Source organism: Talpa occidentalis, unplaced genomic scaffold (assembly GCF_014898055.3).
Source record: "Talpa occidentalis isolate TD23 unplaced genomic scaffold, MPIMG_talOcc4v2.1 talOcc4.11, whole genome shotgun sequence".
Lineage (NCBI taxonomy): Eukaryota > Metazoa > Chordata > Mammalia > Eulipotyphla > Talpidae > Talpa > Talpa occidentalis.
Window position 1 is genome coordinate 32000750 of NW_023601104.1, and position 15335 is coordinate 32016084.

Consider the following 15335-nt stretch of genomic DNA (forward strand, 5'->3'; position numbering starts at 1 on the left):
TCCCCACAACTGCCTTCACCTGTGACACCCAAGGGCTTCACCTGTACCACCTGGCATGGGAATGGCCCATGAAGACGCCAGCTACATGAGAAGGCTGTGCTGGCTGGTGCAGGAAAAGGCAACTGTGGGTTCAGTCCTGGCCGTGTCACTTACTGGCTGATGACAGTAGGTAAGGGGCCTAGTCTGCCCGCGTCTGTTTCCTTGCTTTAAATGGAGCTAGTTGTCTTATGCTGTATGATTCCTCTTATCTGAGGTCCTGAAAGGAGTCAAATTCAGAGAAAGTGGAGGGTGGGCGCCGGCTGGGGGAGGGGTAGAGAGCTGGTGTTTACTGAGTGCAGAGTTTCAGTTTTGCAAATAAAAAGAGTTCTGGAGATTGGGCACAAGGCGGTGTAAATGCACTTAACACTGTTGAACTGTCCTCTTAAAGATGGTTACAGTGTCCTCTTAAAGATGTGTCCTTTACAGTGTCCTCTTAAAGTTACAGTGTCCTCTTAAAGATGGCACATTTTACGTTATGTGTACTGTCCCATAGTTAAAAAAATTAGTCTGAAAAAAGGGCTAGTAAGAGCTCTTCACCAGGTGGTAAGAATTAAAGGAGACGATGTGGTCAGTCACTCTGTACAGTGTGTGGCGTGGAAAGGACACTTCCTCCCTGTCCCTTTGCTAAGCAGAGCGTCCCTGTGGCTGAAGCTGTGGTGTGTGTTTGATGACACTGTGGCCCCAGGAACTGCTTCTGGGTGGCCAGACTCTGTGAGACGTGAGGTAGTGAGACCTCAGGAGAGATGTGCAAGCAGGGCGGGTTCAGCTATGTGCTGCTGGAGAGGTGGCTTCCGAGCTCCCTTCTCAACCAAGGATTTGAGTGGTTTCCAAGCCCAACCTGTCTTTCTCTGTCCTGCCATCTTAAGTGACAGTGCTCGAGTCCAGCTCTGCCTGTCCCCAGGACCCAGCTCTGCTCCTGCAGGAGCTTCTGGTGGGGTCAAGACAGATGACAAACTATCACATTTTACATCTTAATATGTCTCAGGCCCCTGAAGCCCCAGGAGAGGGATGGTGAGGAGGGGAGGACAGAGGTGGAAAGGACAGTGCTGGCTTAAGGGCAAACACTGGGGGTGTTATCTTGCCCACTTCTCTGAGTGGGTTTCTTTCTCTGTGAATGGCCCATGAGAATAGCACCCCCTTTATAGGCTGTGATAGTAGATGACAGGACATTGTAAATCCTTGACAAATGGTAATTTATATAAATTGTTAGTTTTTGAGTGTTTAGTGGTGTGTGTATAATTTGTTTTTGAGAGAGGGAAGAGCCGGGGCCCAGTTGTAACCTCAGGAGTTGTCACCCTCCCTCGGAGAGGTGCCTTTCACACTCTGGTCTCCCCTGCTCTCAGCCACCACCCCTGTCAGAGCTTGATCAGAAAGCCCAAAGACGCAGCTCTGGGAAGCCCTGGGGAGCCCCCAGAGAGCCCTACCCCCTCAGTCCTCCCTTCTTGAACAGAGGCCTGGAGGGAGCAGGAAAGCCCCAGGGCCAGAATCTTTAGCCTGTGGCCCTCTCCTAAGACCAAGGAAGGCCCTCAGGCCCCATGGCCCACACTCACTTGGGATCTTTGATGCTGCCCTCTCTGCCAGATGTAACTTACAAGCTCACTCCATTTCCTCTGTCCTAGGAGTGGTTGCTCAACCATTGGAAGCTCTCATTGCAGAGGGAATCTTTGACAGTTGTCAAAAAGCAATTTAGAAGTGACAAATTCCCAGGAGCAGTTTTGAAAACTGAGCCTGGGGTTCACCTGGCAGGTGGGGCTAGGCAGCACGCTGTCACATTTATGCAATGGAATATTACTGAGCAATCAAGAAAGATTAACTCATGCAATTTGCAGCAACATGGATGGAGCTGGAAGGGATCATGCTCAGCGAAATAAGCCAGAAAGAAAAAGAAAAATACCGGATGGTCTCACTCATAGCAGGAATCTAGAAAACCTAAATAAGGGACGAGGAAAAAGACTAATTATAATAAAGTAAAAATCAAAATCAACAAGCAACTATAAACCAGAGACATACTATGGGGGGGAGGAGGGAGTAGGATCAAAACAAGGGGGGTGGGAATTGTATGGGGACTAAAACCAAGATGAAAATGAATACATTGTGCAAAATGAAAAATGATGTAAAAAATATATAAAATTAAAAATAATAACAATAAATTAATTTTAAAAAACTTCTAGGAGGCCCTTAGGATTGGCAGCTGGGAGATTGAGCTCCAGGCAGGTTTAGGGTTCACGTGAGGCTGAAAGCCAGAAGAGACAAGGTCATTTCCTGTTTGCATGATGACACAGTGATAATGACACAGGAGCAACAATAGTCATAATATTAAGGAAAAGGAGGGCCTCCCCTGGTGGTGCAGGTGGTTGAGCGCAGTGCTGTGAACCTGTCCGCAGCCTCTGCAGTGCTGGTTCAATCCTGCATGGCCGTGGAGAAACCCACATGATGCAGCAGACCTCTCCTGTCTCGCCCACTGCTCCCCTCAGCAGTGTATTTCAGTCAGTCTGCCTGTTCTGCTCCCCACTCTGTCTCTGGTGAATCCTCTCACCCTCCCATACCTGGGGGGTATGGGGGCCTGTACCCCCATTCTCGTATGCATAAATAAATAAATCTTTAAAAAACAAAAAGGAAAAAGAAAAAGGATCAGCCACTCATTGTGTACTTGCTGCGGTCACAGCACTGTTCTAATACTTTGCTTTTCTCTCTCAATCCTTACTGCAGCCATGAAGACATGATTACCACCCCATTTCACAAAGGAGGACACTGAGGCTCAGTGTGGGGAAACCAAAGCCATGAAGCTGGTAAGTGGAGGTGTGAGGTTCTGGAACCCACCTCTCAACCCAATGGGGACAAGATACAAATCCCTGGGTCAGCTGTGTCTTGTGGGGGTAAATGAACCTGTGCATACACATGAGCGAGTAATAAAATCACACTCTCCCTGTCTGACTGTCTCAGAACTAGACACATGACCAACCCTCTTTCCTTCAGGTGCAGTCCACAGGGCCCCCACCTTCCTAGAGGCAGTCAAGGAAGGGGCTAGTTGTCTATGGGAGGTTCCAGAGCAGCAACAGCAGCCATGTTGGAAAGAGCCTGATGCCCTCCAACAGCATGGCGTTGTGTTGGTTTGATCCAGTTAGAGTTAGCTAGAATCTGTTTTAAAAGGTCTAAACTGGTGTGATCTAGTCAGTTCATGTTAGTGTCAGTTAACATCCCAATCTGGTCAGAACTAAAATTAGCTAAAATGTGGACGGGTTAGAGGCAGTTAGAGCCTGTTGTGACTGGTTTGAAGCAGCCAAAACCAGTCTGGTCTGGTCATCCCCTCTGGAAAAAAATCTCTTGGTTTTAGAACACTTCAGGCACTTTAAGATCAAGTAAAAAGTTGGGACAAGTTGTGTAGTGGGACAATGTGGAGAAGTGGAGTAGGCAGGTGGGGGTATTGAGCCCAGGGGGGAGGGGCCTTGAACACCCAGCTGGAAAGTGTATCACAGCCACGTTCACACCGCACGGAGCCCTCCAGGGCACCGCACAGACCACACGCCTGTAAGTCAATTAGTCTCTCACCCAGTGATTAATGGGAGGGAAACTTTCATCACTTGTTCTGAGTAAATTATTGCATATGGAAGCACATCTTTGATTTTATGAGTTCTCACTGGAGCATGAAATTTCTTGGAGGAGGTTCCCTGAGGAATGTGGCTTCCCTGGAACCACCCTCCTTGAAACTACCCCCCTCCACACACATCCTACATCGTATTCCATCCTAGCCTCCCCTCCTCCTCACCCCTGAGCATTGGCTCTCCTGGGGTCTCCACTGTATCTTCCCAGTCCTTGGAGGAGGGAGTGGGAGAGGTGATGTTTTCTGCACTCATCCACTCTTAGGAGAGCAAGACCCAGTGTCCTTTGTAGATGGCAAATGTGATGGAGAAGGGAGGTGGCAGAACACTAAGACCAACTTGTTGCTATCCAGGGCCAGATAAATTCCCCATAGTTCAGGCCAGCCTGGTGCGGGCAGGGAACCAACCAGGAGCAGAGGGGGGCCACCCACCCAATGATCTCATACAGAAGTATGCCTACAAAAGCCAGTGTGGCTCTAGATGTGAGCCCAAAGTAGAAACCCAGATGGTGAGAAATTCTAGGGACAAGCCTTTAGACTGCTTTTAGGCTGGACCCTCATTTTCCCCTGAGCTCCTGCATGGGAGTGACTTATTCCAGGCCACACAACCAGGACAGGAAACTGCTCAGGCCTCCAGAACACCGCCCTGCTCCATGCAAGATGTCTGTCTCTGGGGATCTTCTATCCACCTTGCCCCATGTGGACCCCCAGTCTGACACCTCTCAACATGCTCCTGGGAGCCTGAGGGCTGGGATCCCCATGGTCTTTAAGACAGGTCCTGCAGACTCTGAAAACAGATCAAGTCTATGATGTTGCTTTAGTAGCTGTGCAACCTTGGGCCAGGAGCCTTCACCTCTCTGAGTCTCAGATTACTTGAACTCAAACTGGAAGTGATATAGTACTCATCTCATAGGATTGCTGGGAAGCATAAGTGAACTAATATGCATACATGGCATAGTGTTAGCTGTTCACTTAATGCTTAATCACTGATACCAATTGCTAGCATTTTCCACAAAAATGACAATAATTATTATTATCTTGATCAGAGGCACTAGATGAAGAGTCTGAGCACCTGATCTGGAGTACTTGTTCCACGCTGTCTCACTTGACCTGTGGCCTCAGTTTGCCCACCTGTAAAGTGGGGGTAAGTACCTCTGCTCTGTGTACTTCCCAAGGTGGCTGTAAGAATTCAGAGATGTGAACGTTCTTTGAAAACTAACTTGTGGTGGACACAGGGTGACTGCTCACTTCCCTCTGTGGGATGCTTCTAGAAGTATGGTCACCAGGCTGATGGCCACTGTCACCCCATCAATGGCAGAGACCCACCGCCTCTAAGGTCATGCTCTCCTCGGAGCAGCCTACATGGGTCCTCAGGCCAGGCATAAAGGCCCATCCATGTGGGGCCCCATGAGACAGTGTGACGGGCACTGATTGAGACCTGTATTTCCGTTGAACTTGTCTTCCTGTCTCATTCTTCCTCGAACACATTGATCCCTCATAAACATCTTGCACCCCAGACTTCATGTTTGGCCATTTTTGTGGAACCCAACCTGCAAAGTCCATATAATGGTGACAGAATTTACCTTGCTGACATGACTGTCATGCAGAACAGGCTGCACTCAGCGCCTCACAATAGACCTCTTACCACTGGCGTGGATTCCTATAAATCTGGAATACAGTTCTCTTTGGAAGGAGGCTTTCCAAGTAAGGTTTGTTAGAGTTTCAGGGAAGGATAAAATGCAGTATGAAAGGTGAGAAGGGCGATAAGCCTTAACTCACATTCTTTCTAGAAGACTCCTACTTAGGGACCCTCACCAGTGAATGTTGTGCACTGCAATGAAGTGATTCTTGGTGATCCAAGAGCTTAGGCCACTGGAAAAACCACTGCCTCTGCTGGTGGCAGTGGAATTTTCACAACTCATGATGAAATGAAAAAGTTGGAGTGATACTGAATTTTAGGCAAGTGATTATGCTTCTAATTTTTGCTACTAAAATGACTACATAATGCTGATTGCAGAATATAGGTAGTTGTTTTTTTCAAAATGTCTTTACTTGGCAAAAGAGCAAACAAAAGGAGTACTGTACCCTAGAAACTAGATCTGGGTACCACTGACAGGTCCCCAGTCACCTCAGGGGGCTACCTGCTGTGCTTGATCATGGGGGTTAGCAAACTGTTGCCCTTGGCCTAGCAGATCAGCTGGACACCTGGAACAGGTCATTCTGGGGCAGCCATGGCTTACTGAATGCTCTTCTTGGGGTGTCAGTCACCTTTGTGACTAGGTGGGAGTGACCACGAGGGCCCTTTAAGGAGAAGGGACTGTGAGGACAGGCAGGCCTTAGCATGTCCCCCCCTGCCCCTGTCCTCCGGTCCTACCTAGGGGTAATAAAGGCTAGGGTGGGTCAGCAGCACCCCTAGATGAGTCATGAGCCCCTGTCATCACTCCTGGGCTAATTGCCACCCCACCCATGCACCAGGTACCCGCCCGTGTGTCCCCAGCTCTGGGCTGCTCTTAATGACATGTTGCAGCAGCTTTACGAAGCGTAGCTCAGAACAATTTTACGCCTCATTTGATTTATGTTCAGGATCCGCTCCTCTCTCAGAGGCTCCCTCCCCCTGGAGAGACAGAATGTATCATGCATGCTAGTGGGCCTACGCTCCCACAGAGTTGGGTCCCTGGGCCAGAAGGGCCAGTCTCAGACTGACCATAGGCCCTGAGCACAGAGCACCCATGACCTGACCCTTCCAGTTAAACCTCAGCCACATGCCTCAAAGGAGATTGACATGATGGGTAACTGGCCTTTCCAGCTTCTATAGTAGAAGCAGAGATCAACCTTCAACCAAAACCCACCACGGGGGCTAACTCCCAAACACAGAAATGGGATCCATGCTGGGGCCAACACATTGCTGTCATGGCCTCACCCCCCTGAGCTGTGACAGCTGGGGTGTGTGGAGACTTTGCCCTATCCTCTGAGCCTAACACATGCCTGGCTCCTGAGAAGTGCCCAGAAAACAGATGAATGAGATCTGATTGTGGAAATGATCTTGCCTCTTAGCGAGGGGGTGCTGCATCCTGCTGACTGTGTGCCTTGTGGGGAATCCCCCCTCTGATATTCTCTGCCCACCCTCTGCAAGGAGGGAGGTGGGTAAATGGTCTTTAATTTGATCATTTCTCAGCCTAGGTCAAGGTCAGTGCCTCAGCCTAGGTCTAGGTCACTGCACAAAGAGGCCCATCCATCAGGTCCCACTTTGGGAAGCCTGGCTCATGACTCACCTGGAGATTTCCATGAAGACCCTGCCTTCTCTGGAGAGAGTGGGAGGCAAGCATCTGCCATGCACTGGTGCTGAGGCTTTTAGAAGGGTCTTGAGCAGCCTGAGGATTCCCACCAACCCTCAGTGGCCCCATCTGTAAGATGAGGGTGGGTGGGATTGGTGACCAATTCTGAAGACCTCTGTTCTGGGATTATCTTGGTAGTTATCAGGTCCATCTGTAGAAGCGGCACTCACAGGTGTCCTGGCTCAGGGACATCCTGGAGAGAAGTCACTACTTATGATTGGCGTCTATGTAGGAGGGTGGGGGGTATGGTCTTATAGGACTGAGCCTTTAACCTGTGGGTTCTGCATTATCTCTGGGATGTTAGTGTCACAAGTGAATTAATTTGTAAGACAGTATCCACGGAACACTGGAGAATTGCTTGCTGTGGAAAATGTACATATTTGGTGTCAAAAGTGTTGTGAGTACAGAAACACTGTTTTTCTTTCACAAATTTTCCTTATTTCTGATGATCTGGGCAGCTTTGCAGTGTGGTTAGGTGTCCTGTTAGATGCCATGCTGTAGGAATTTATCTACTCTCTTTGTCATGAGTCGACCAGGGTTCGGGCTTGGGGAGGAAGACCGCAGAGATAAAGTGCTATTTTCATCATACCACTTTTGAAATAGTATTGTACACATGGAGGTGATGCTGGTTTACAACCCTGTACGTTTTGGGGGTACAAGGTCACACAAATGTATGTTATCACTACCAAAGCAGCCATAATCCCTCACTGTAGAGCAAGGAGGGCTCATCCCTCGTTGTTCCAACTCCACCACCCTCCCTCTTTGTAGCCTCAGTTCTGCAGATTTCAGGGATTTATTTTGGCTTGTTTCATTGCTTTTTTTCTTTCCATTCAATGCATGAGTAAACTCATCCAATATTTGTCTTTCTTATTTATTTTGCTTAGCATAATCCCTCTATTGCCATTCATGTTGTCACAAATGCAAGATTTCATGTTTTTTTTTTTAATAGCTAAGTAGTATTCCATTGCATATATAGCTACATTTCCTTGATCCACTCCTCTGTTGTTGAGCACTTAGGTTGTTTCCATAGCTTGACTCATGTAATAGTGCTGCAATGACCATGGGAGTGCATGTATCCTTCTGAATTAGTGTTTTTGCATTCCTCTAGTAGACATCTAGGAGAGGGATTCCTGGACCGTAAGGTAGTTCTATTTGTAATGGTTTGAGAAAGCTCCACATTGTTTTCCACAGGGGCTGCAACTAGTTTACATTCCCACAAATGATGTATGAAGACACTTTTGTTGTTTTGGGGTTTTTTTTTTTTTTTTTTTAGATGGGCCATTCTCAAAGGTGAGAGATGGTATCTCATTGTGGTTTTGATATGTATTTCCCTGATTATAAGTGATGGTGAGAATTTTTTCCATATGCTTATTGGCCATTTGTGTATCTTCTTTGAAGAAGTGTCTATATAAATCTTCTGCCCACTTTGTGATTAGGTTGTTTCTTGTTATTGAGTTGTTTGGATTCTTTGTAGATTGTGGATATTAGCCCCTTGTTGGATGTGTGATGTACATTTCTCTTTGTTTTAATGGTCTTTTCCTTTGCTGTACAGGAGCCTTTCAATTTGATGTAGTCCACTTGTTTAGTTTTGCTTGTTTCCCTTACTGTTGGAGTCCCTAAAGACTCTCTGAAGCCAATTTGCTTATATCTTCTTCTATGCATTTTCATATCTCTGGTCTTATATCCAAGCCTTTGATTCATTTGGATTAATTTTTGTATATCATTCTTTTGCATATGGTTGTCCAATTTTCCCAACACCATTTGTTGAATAGACTTTCCTTTCTCTATTATATGTTATTAACTCCTGTGTTATAAATTAACTGTATAAGTGTGGACTTATTTCTGTACTCTCAATTCTATTCCATTGTGTGTCTGTATTCTAATGCCTTACTCTTTTGATTATTATTGCTTTTTAGTATAATTTGAAATCTAGTAGCATAATACCTCTGTTTTTTTTGGTCAGGGTTGCTTTGGTTATTTGGGATCCATTAAGGGTTCCATACAAATTGTTCTATTTCCTGAAGCATGCCATTGGAATTTTGGTAGGGATTGCATTAAAACTGTATATTGCTGTCTGTAAAATGGCCATTCAAACAATGTTAAGTCTTCCAATCCATGAGCTTGAAATAGGCTTTTATTTCCTTGTGTCTAATTTCTTTCAAGTCTTAGTTTTTATTGTGCAGGTCTTTCACTTCCTTTGTTAATTCCTGGGTACTTAATTCTTCTTAATGTGACTTTAAATGAGATTGTTTTCTTTATTTCTTTCTCTACTAGTTTGTTGTATTTATCAGAATAAAATAGACTTTTGAATATTGATTTTGTAACCTGCCATTTTACTGTGCTGATTTATTGTTTCTAATACTTTTTTATTGAGGGTTTTCTATGTTTTATATCATGTCATCTGCAAATAATGACAGTTTCATTCCTTCTCTTCCAATTTGTACTATTTTATTTCTTTCTCTAGCCTAATAGTTCTAGCTAGGTCTTCCAATACTAGGTTGAATAGTGCTGGTGGAAGTAGGTATTTCTTGTCTGGTACCTGATCACAGAGGAAAAGCATTAGTTTTTCACCACTGAGCATTGTGTTAGCTGTGGTTTTGTCATATATTGCCTTTACTATGTTGATGAATTCTACTTCTGTTCCCCTTTTATTAAGAGTTTTTATCATAAATGAATGTTGGATTTTTCAAATGTTTTCTCTGCTTCTATTCATGTGACTATGATTTTTATCATATGTGAATGTGGTTAATTACACTAATTGAATTGTAGGTGTTGAACCATCCTTGAATCCCTGGAATAAATCCCTCTTGGTCATGAGATATGATCCTTTTAAAATGTAGTTGAATTCAGGGTGAAGGATGGAGATGTGGGAATGGTGGAGGTTGCTACAGAAGATTGCCAAAAGCACAAGCTCCCTTAAGTGCTGCAGCTGCTTGAAGTGAAAGGGATCTTCAACCAACATCTTATCAAAGCAGACCAGGGCAGTATTATCCCAAAAGCTCCACACCGCAACTGACCTTCGAGCTTTGGCCTGGTTCTCATTTCAGCAAGTTTTGCTAGCCAGGCCATTCCCTTGAACCTCAGGCAAGAACAGAGTATCCAGGGGGCTTTGGGCTTCAGCCACACAGTCACCATGAGAAGTTATAGATTGCAGAGTAGTTAGGTTACTTGTTAGATGCCTGCCAAGCCCATACCCACCAGGGAGGGACTAGTGCTTCTTGGGACCACTAAGCTATCTGCCAGCAATCCCAAATGCTGTTAGTTCATTGCCCATCCAGAAATCTGTGATCTTTTGGGGAAGCATATACTTGTGCCTGTGCAGTAAGCTGAGAGTTGTGCAGAGCACTGGGTATCTGGGTGGGGAAGGGGTGAATGCCTCTTGGAACCATCAAAGTATTCACCAGTAGCCCTAGGTTTGTCAGCTTTACCCACCCAAAAGTCAGTGTTCTTTCAGGAAGGCAACACTTGCCTGGCTGCAGTGGAAGCCCCTGGAGCCTGGGCAGGGTAGGTTTGAGTATCTCTCTGAGTCCCCAGTATCATTCCTGAAAGGCCCATTTCTCAGGCACTCCTACCCTTTCCATTTATCATTCTCACCTTCTTGATTAACTCTCAAGTCCTCAGTTCTCTTCCAAGTGCCCTTGCTGCCTTGCTGATGCTGGTCTGCTATGTTCATGGAAGAAGAAATGACTCCAGGCTCCTACTAGTCCATCATCTTAGATGAAATCTTGAGGACCTCATCACCCCATGTTGGTTGTTTATCGATGTTCCCCAGGGCTTCTGGTTTCATTTTTACTATATCCCCTAGGGTGGAACAAATCAAAAGACCTCATCACACCATATTAAGGGTATGTGCCACTTATAGGATTTATTGTTGATGTTGACCTTGATCACCTGACAGATAGTATTTCTCTGCATTAAAGTTGCTCTTTTCTCCCTTTCCATGCCATTGTCTTCAGGAGGAAGTCACTGTGCACAGCCCAAATTTAAGGAGTAGAATATTGTGTTCCTCCTTAAGGTTGGCCTAGCCACATCATTTTATTTATTTTTACATAATTTATGTAACTTCTAGCCATCCGATCAATTTACTCATAAATACTCTCTAACAGATATGGGCTTAAAAAGCCATACATAGAGCTACGTCATTGCTGTGCCACCAGTTTCATTACTGATGATTCTTTAATATCATTTAATATCCAGACCCTGTTCAGATTTCCCTAATTGTCTGGAAAAAAGCATTTCTATGGTTGGTTTGTTCAAAGCAAGATCCAAATGATATCTACCCAGTGTACTTGGCTAATTTGATCTTAAATGTCTTTCCATCTATAAAAGTTTCCTGTCTTTTTTGGGGTCTTGTGTCTCTTATTTCCTGAAGACTTTGGGTAATATTTCCTAGAGAATTTTCCACCTTCTAGTCGTGACTGATTGCTGTCTCATAGTTTTGTTTGTTTAATATGCCATCTGGCCTCTGTTTCCTAGAAACTCATAGTTACATGAGATTCAGGTTCATTATTTTGGCAAGAATAGGTGGTGCATCACACCAGGACACACACATGTCTAGACATCCCTCCGTTCATGGTGCTGAGATTGATTAGGGATTGAGATATTGTCATGTCTCTCCTTATGGGTTTAGCAGATGCTGCTAATTGATGCCTCTATCTGTAGCCTCTTAATGAATCCCACTCCTTCTAAAAAATATAAGTCAGTTTTTGTTACTTGCAACTAAGAATTCTAATAAATAAATCCTGGCTACCCAGTCTGGTGCTTTTTAAACTCAACCTGAAAAATGCTTGATTAAGTGCTCACTCCTGAGATCAGCATAGAATGGCAATGAAGAGGGATGGCTCTGGAGCCAGAGCTGCCAGACTTGAGGTTGCACCTTCACCACTGACTAGCTATGTGCTCTGGGCAACTTGCCTCAATTTCCCTATCTGTAAATTTGGGATGTTGATGATCATAACAATGACTAGCTCAGAAGATTATAATCAGAATTAATGTAGTTAATATATGCAAAGCTCTTAGAACAGTGCCTAGCACACAGTAAGCAGTCAATGATTGTTGAATATTATAATACTAATAATTTTTTATTTTATTTTTTAGTTCTTTTCCCTTCCTTCCCCACATCTTTTCCTTAGGTAATTTCACTCATTCCCATGGCTTTGGTTATCATCTTCTGTAATATCTTAATCTAATGCCTCTAATAGCTTAATGAAAGATAACCATTAACTGGAAGATACACCATTGATTTATTGATTTAATAGCTTTGTTTTGTTTTTTTGGGAAGGAAACCTATAGTAAATGCAGACATTGATTATAAAACCATACCTTATTGTCAGAATTGTTAAAGAGAGGGATGGGTGGGATTTGTGCTTAGAATCAAGAAAATTTGAAGTATCTGAACAACTTCTCCATCCATTACCCCAAACAACCCTTTACCTTGAGGTTAGTGGAGTCTTGGCTGTGGCCCTTCATACTCACAGGCTTGATGTATATACAAGCTGTCCTCTAGGAAGAAGGACATGTAGAGGGGAGCTCCAGCTTTGGGCGGAGCACTCTGGGTGTTAGAAATTGGACATAACCAGTACAAGGAGATTGTCCCTGCCACCCTCGGGGAGCATCCTCTGGAGGAAAAACTGCTCATTTTTAGGTAAAGGTGGTCAGTAGAGGTCTGAGTCTAGGGACCACTAAGATGAAGCTAAGAAAGCAGCCCAGTGTTCCCAGATACAAATGTGAGGGATTTGAGTACTTGCTATAAAAGAGTTCTGAAGCATTATCATTACCAGTAGGGAGTTCATTAAGAACCCCACTGTGAGGACATGTGGAAAGAGATCCTTGGATAAGGGACATAAGAGCTATGTGGAGACCACTGGTGGAAGTTTCTGGCATGATGGCTCTGCTCAGGGATGCCCCTGAAGGGCAGTGGTAAAGGGAAATCCTCCAAAAATGAGAACTTGGAACAGACACCTGGATTTCCTTCTTGACTGGAACAAACTATGACTAGAGGATTGGATCTGTGTTCATTCAAGGATATGGCTAATGGTTTTGTCAGGGACTTGGAAGAAATAAAACTGGACATGGAATGATAAGGAGGTCAGGCAAAGAGGTATTTGCATGAGCCTCTCCAAGTGGGCTCAGAGGCAAAGGTATTTGTATCTCAAGTGAATGGCTATCAAGGAGCAATCTCAGCATAGGCTAATCTTAAACAGGTTGACAAGATGACCCATTCTTTATAGGCTCATAACCAAAGCAGCCATGGCAACATGGAGAAAGGTTTTACACTGGCACAGCTATGAGGATTCCCACACACTAAGGCCAATCTGGCTAGTCATTGAGGATATCCAACCTACTTAACAGTAGCAGAGACCAACACAGAGCTCCCAATATGGCACCATTCTCTAGCAAGACCAGCCAGATACCTGCTGGCACATTGATGACATTGGACCTCTTCCATTTTGGAAGCACTTTTATTTTTCCCACTGGAATAGGTGGGAATTCTATGTGTCCTCCCTGCCCACAATACTCCTTCCCACATTGCTATCCAAGCTCTCAGAGAAGATCTTATTTACTGTCATGGTATTTCGCGCAGCATTGCTTCTGACTAGGGAACTCGTTTTACAGCTAATGAAGCGCATCAGTGGGCTACTTATGGGATTCTCTGGTCCTACCATGCTTCCTGCTCTTCTAAAGCATCAACCTGATAGAACCAGGGAATGGCCATTTGGAGATCTGGATTTATAGCCAGACAAACCTGGCCATGAATTTTGCCTCTCACACGTACAGTTGTGGACTTTGGGCAAGCTGGATCTGTGTTTCCACATCAAATATAATGCATGCTAGAAATATGGTAGCTATTATCACTCTTGATAAATAATTACAGGTATCCCCAAAAGTAGACTACATGGATGTTCATGATAGTGTTGTTTATAATAGTAAAAAATTAGAAACTAGCTAAACTAACCAGTTTAAGGATTGTCTAAAACTCATGATGCATCGGTTTAAAAAAATGCTATGTGGCTATTAATGTCTTACAAGAATATTTAATAAAATAGAGAAATTCATGCCACACTCTTAGATGAAGAAAGCAAATTATGTAACACTATATACGATAACATGTCATTTTAGTCTTTTTAAACAATATACATTATGCATAAAACTAGTGCTTGAATGACATCAAATACAATGTAACTATATTCACTTACTGCTTAATCAAGGATACCAATTGCTAGCATTTTTTTTATAAAAATAACAATAATTATTATTATCTTGATCAGATAATAATAGCTATTCTCTCTGGGAAATGGAAATTGGGTGATTTTCATTTTCTCCTTTTGTTTGTACGTATTTGTTTTAATGGCTACATACTGCATTTTGACTGTTAAAAAAAAAAAGTAAAGTCCCACACAAGCCCATGCTTTTAATGGAGAGAGAGAGACTGAGTTCTGCGGCCCCCATCCAGGCAGGCTTCCCCCTCATCTGGGGGGGATACTGCCTAATGGGAGGGAGATTTCAGCCACATCACTTTGTGACTTCTAGGTCACGGCCCTTCCTTGGCATTGTTTTATCCCTACCCAGGCAGCCTCCAGGATGCTGGGCTTGTGGTGGCAGAGAGAGGGAGAGAATTGCCCAACTACTCCCTGATAGGAGAGGAGGGTGTCGCAGTAGCCTCTGTGGCCTCCATGGCCAAGACCAGTTACGCCATATTCACAGCACTTGGCAGTAATGTGGCAGCCTGGGCCTGCATGTGTTGGCAAGGTTCACAAAGACACTGGACTAGAGCCTGGCAGATTGAAAATATTTTTCAGTGGAACCCCAGTATTTGACTGGAAAAACAATAATATTCCTTCTCTGGATGTCAAACATCCGGATAAATAGAGGCTTTTTTCCCACCTTCTCTCTTCCCCAAGTGTTACAAAGGATGCTCTGACATAGGTTTTTGGAAGGGACTCATCTAGTCAGGGTGAGGGCCAACTTGGGCCACAAGAGTGCTTATTTTTAAAAGGAGAGGGAAATATGTGGCCCATTGCTGGTTTGCTCAAAGGGCCTGGCTTCCTCAGGAGAGAGGGTGTGGGTGGTGGGACCTGCCATCTGGACCTTGGAGGATTCAGAATGGTGTGGTGGGTATCCAGACCTTCCTCTGGTGGGATGGTGGGGCAGGGCTGGGTTGGGAAGGAACTTAGCAGGGAGAACCCCTAGAGCTGGGATGGTGGGTGTAGCCAGTCAGAGTGCAGCATGGTGGTGAGGAGCAGAGGAAGGTTGAAGGCAGACTTCGATTAAAGGGCTCCCAGTATTTTCATTGAACTGGAACCCAAGTTGACTACCAAGCCACAGAAAGCCAACCTTACCCAGCAACCAGGCAAATCCAGTTA

At 44.7% G+C, this 15335-nt stretch overlaps 1 long non-coding RNA gene across 2 annotated transcripts in view; it reads left to right on the forward strand.

Annotated features, from left to right (window-relative positions):
* Positions 1-15335, forward strand: part of LOC119238776 (uncharacterized) — a 174511-nt gene that overhangs the window by 102857 nt on the left and 56319 nt on the right. For both annotated transcript variants that reach the window (XR_008549326.1, XR_005123658.2), the window contains 2 exons: positions 2749-2828; positions 4684-4781. This is a non-coding gene — a long non-coding RNA (uncharacterized LOC119238776). The remainder of the gene's footprint in view (positions 1-2748; positions 2829-4683; positions 4782-15335) is intronic.